A 3,957-nucleotide genomic window follows, 5' to 3' on the forward strand; every position below is an offset into this window, starting at 1 on the left:
GTTTAGTTTTTTGAGACAGGGTCTCCCTGTCGCCCCAGCTAGCCTGGAACTCAGTAGTATATGGACGTGGCTGGCTTTGGTCTCACAGAGATCTTCCTGCCTCTGCCTCCTGAGTGCTGGGATCAAAGGTGTGCACCACCATGCTTGGTGGATTTATTTATTTATTTATTTATTTATTTATTAGTCTTTTTGAGACAGGGTCTCTCTGTAGCCCCAGCTGTCCTGGAACTCACTACGCAGACCAGGTTGCCCTTGAACTCACAAAGATCCACCTGTCTATGCCTCCCAAGTGCTGGGATTAAAGGCATGTGCCACCACACCCAGCTTTATTTATTATTTTTTGTTTGTTTTTTGTTCTTTGTCTTTTTGAGACAGGGTCCCCCTGTAGTCCCAGCTGACCTGAACTCACTATGTAGACCAGGCTGGCCTTGAACTCACAACAATCTGTCTGCCTCTGCCTCCCGAGTGCTGGAATAAAAGATGTGCGCCACCATGCCCAGCTTGTTATTTTTATTTTAAGTGTATGATCCTTATGCCTGAATGTAGATAAGTGCACCTGTGTCGTGCAATGGCCATGGAGGACAGAAGAGGCTGTCGGATCCCCTGGAACTGGAGTTACAGACAGTTGTTAGCTGCCATGTGGGTGCTGGGATTCGAACCTGGGTCTTCTGCAAGAACAGCCAGTGTTCTTAACCGCTGAGCCATCTCTCCAGCCCCCAAAATAAATATTTTTAAAATAAGGTGGAGAGTTCTTGAGGACACACCTAACATAAACCTTTGGACTTTACACATGAGCACATGTGCACATACAACATGTGCATACATACACACCCCCCAAAGAATACTTCCATGGGAGACGTACATATCTGAGGGGTTATGTGGACAGGGGCAATAGCAGTGGGGAGAGGGTTCAAGTGACCTGGGGTTGAGGGCTGGCATCATGGAAAGAACATGAATGGCAGGGCTTTATGAGTGGCAGAGCTTTAAAGGATAGGGGGAGCTTTCAGATCTGCTTGGAGCTCATCTCAGAACTCTAGAGCTAGAGTGTGGTGAGCCAGTTGACCCTTCTGGGAAGAACCCATGGCCAGAACAAGGTTGAGGGGAGCCCTTGTGAGAGGGGCTAGATCAGGAGGGAGGCAATGTTCAGGGGTGGAGGGTCTCAGGGGGCCTCAATCTCTCTGTCCCCTCTACCAACCATCACAGAGTAAGTTCTTGAGGATAGACTTCCACCCTTAGCCCTGAGGCCTCCTTGTGACAAGCCCCTCACCTATGGCATCACCTGGCAGCCCCCCAGGTCCATCTCACCAACAGTCCCTGAGTCCTTTCCTCCTTGGTTAACCATCATTATCAGACACCTGAGTGTGGAAGCTGGTGTGTATCACCTTCCGTTATGAGACTTCTGTTAGCCGCTGCTGGGAGGATTTACACCATGAGAATTGAACAATGTTCCTCAGCAGGGGTTTTACTCCCAGACAGCCAGGTGTCTATATACTCTTGCCCCCTCACCACAGGGATGTGCACACCCCATTTTAGAGACAGAAAAGCTGAAGTCAGAGATGCAGTCACAAAGTCCAAAGTCACACAGCGGGCCAGGATCTGAACCAGGCCACTGGATCTAGAGTCTACTTTGTGTGATTCTTCCAGGGTCCCAGGTAGCCAGCGTAGGAGCTGGGTGGATGGAGAGTGCCCCGTGGTACTTATTGACCAATTAAATGCTAACCTCCTGAGAAAAAGGCCTGTATCTTCTCTACCCCTCTACGCTCATACGCTCACCTCGACCCCTCACCTGAGTATATCATGTTTCTTGGCCTACATATCAGAAGAAACTTCTAGAAGGAAGCCTGGGTCCCCATGTGAAGAGCTAGATCTGGCTGGGAGAAAAGGGAAAGCATCATATAGTATAGGGAACAAAGCCTTTGCACTCAAGGAGCAGAGCCATATACCCAGTCTCTTGCTGGGAGAGGAGACAGGAAGCTGGGGTCGGGGGTGGTGGGGAGAATCTGTGGCTGCCGATCACCCTGCCTCCAGCCACTTCTCACCGCTTACCTCCTTCCAGAACTTCTGGAGGAATGCCTGTTCAGTTCCCCAGCCCTCAGCTCTCCATCTACATCAGCCCTCCCCAGATCCTCAGCACAGGCTGCCCTCCCCATGACGCTGGCCTTGCCGCCAGCTGGCATCGGATGGCCTCATTTTACAGGTAATAACACCAACACAGCAGCCAGCGATTTCCCGGATGGATCAGGTGCCAGGCATCTTACATGCCCTGTCACATTCAATCCTCTCCAAAATCCTGGGGAGGAGTCTTTCAACTTGACAGAAGTGTAAACTGAGGCTCAAAACACCGACTTGCTGAGGTGGGCCAGTTATCACAGCAAAAGGGAAAACCAACGGACAAGTGGCAGCCCTGACCACAGGGCACCTGGGCAGGCCCTCCAAGGGGGAGGCTGAGCCAGTCTGCTCAATCCCTGCCCAGGACAGATTCCCGCTGTTCTTAGGAGCCAGTTCCAGCTTCCTGGTACAGCCTGTCCCCTATCCTCCACCTGGTCGTTGTGCCCTATAGCCTAGGCTCCGCTCTCTGAGCTCTCCCCCTCTTCAGCTCACTCGAGGTGGTTCACAGTGCCCCTCCATCTGGCAACCCATCCCTCAACACGCCAGGCATTCCTATCTCTGAGCCCTTGCTCGGTCATCCGCCATGCCCAGGGAACAATTCCATCTTCCTGTCATCTCTTCCAGTAACTTCTCTCTCCCTTGGGCAGGGAGCCCCTTTTTCTAACTTTCCCAGGACCTTTGCCTATCTCCTTAGCATTGGAGAGCACTAATAACCCTGGCGCTGCCAGCTCCTGGGGGGAGAAGGCCTTGTCTTACTCTCCCTGCCATCCTCATGCTTGGCTCAATGCCTGGACCTGTAATAACTCTGTCCCTCCCAGGTGACACATCAAGCCCCCATCAAGGCAAATCCGGACTGGTGTCCCAGGAATGAAGGGGGACCACAGACGAATCCCAGTAGGGAAATGTTCGGCCGACATCCCTGCTGGGGTGCCTTGTGGGGCAGGAAGATTCATCAGACCTCAGACCACCAAGAGCCCGCTGAGGCACAGAACCTCTTCGTGCTGTGCCCCAGCTCGGGTATTCTCGTCCCACCCCCCCCCCCCGCCCCGCCTCCCACCGCAACAACCAGGCAAGCGCCCCTCCCCACCTCCGGTTCTAGAACTCACTATTTGCAGATATTTATAGCGCCCTCCCCCAGTCAGGAGCCCTCCTCCGCCCTGGGCAATGCAAAGAGAGGAGTCTCCCCCTCCCTGGTGAAAGGTGGAGGGGCTCTCTCCGCCACCGGCGGCTGCAACTGCAGTTACAGCCCCAGCCCCAACCCCCGCACCCGCCCAGCACCCTGACCGCGCCTGGGCCTCGGCCACCGCAGCAGCCCGGGGTCGGGGGTGGGGAAGGCAAGCGCGGAGGCCTCTCGCCCCCAGCCCCGCGCCGCGCCGGAGGTGGGAAGGTGGGGGGAGACCGGCGCACAAAGCAAGGCTGGAGCACAGCGCCTCCGGACGCCCCCACCCCACCCCCAGTTCAGCCAGGGGAGGGGGTCGCCGAGCTGCGGCCAGGGAGAGCTGCGGGTAGCAGCGGGTTGGGGAAGGGGGCTCCGGCTGAGCAGTATCCCCTGCATCCCGCCGGCCCCAGACCCCCGCCCCCAGGGCCGTGCTCCCGGAGGGACCGAGGGACCCCTGCGGGGGGCGGAGTGGGGAGCCGCGCGCAGAGCTGGAGGCGAGGCCCGGGGCGCTGGGATGCAGGGCTGCAGCGCGAGTCCCCGGACGCCAGTGTCAACTCACCCATCGCCCGCTGGGTCTCAGCAGCGGCGGCGGCAGCAGCAGCGGCGGCGGCGGCTCCGCGGCCCCCGGGGCCCCCGGCTGGGAGATGCTGGCGTCCGCCGCAGCCTCTCGCCCCATCCCGGGCTCCGGC

The 3,957-nt window shown here is 57.0% G+C and overlaps 1 protein-coding gene across 2 annotated transcripts in view; it reads right to left on the reverse strand.

Moving 5' to 3' along the window:
- Window positions 1-3,957, reverse strand: part of Mgat3 (mannosyl (beta-1,4-)-glycoprotein beta-1,4-N-acetylglucosaminyltransferase) — a 36,410-nt gene extending 32,453 nt beyond the window's left edge. Inside the window, exon 1 of one of the 2 annotated variants that reach the window (XM_008851221.2) lies at window positions 3,828-3,957. The gene's annotated coding sequence lies outside the window, so the exon portion shown is untranslated. Of the gene's footprint in view, window positions 1-3,215; window positions 3,232-3,827 lie in introns of those variants that run through there. The other variant, XM_008851223.2, reaches the window with a different exon arrangement.

The sequence above is a fragment of the Nannospalax galili genome, unplaced genomic scaffold (genome assembly GCF_000622305.1).
Source record: "Nannospalax galili isolate Female #2095 unplaced genomic scaffold, S.galili_v1.0 scaffold445, whole genome shotgun sequence".
Taxonomy (NCBI): domain Eukaryota; kingdom Metazoa; phylum Chordata; class Mammalia; order Rodentia; family Spalacidae; genus Nannospalax; species Nannospalax galili.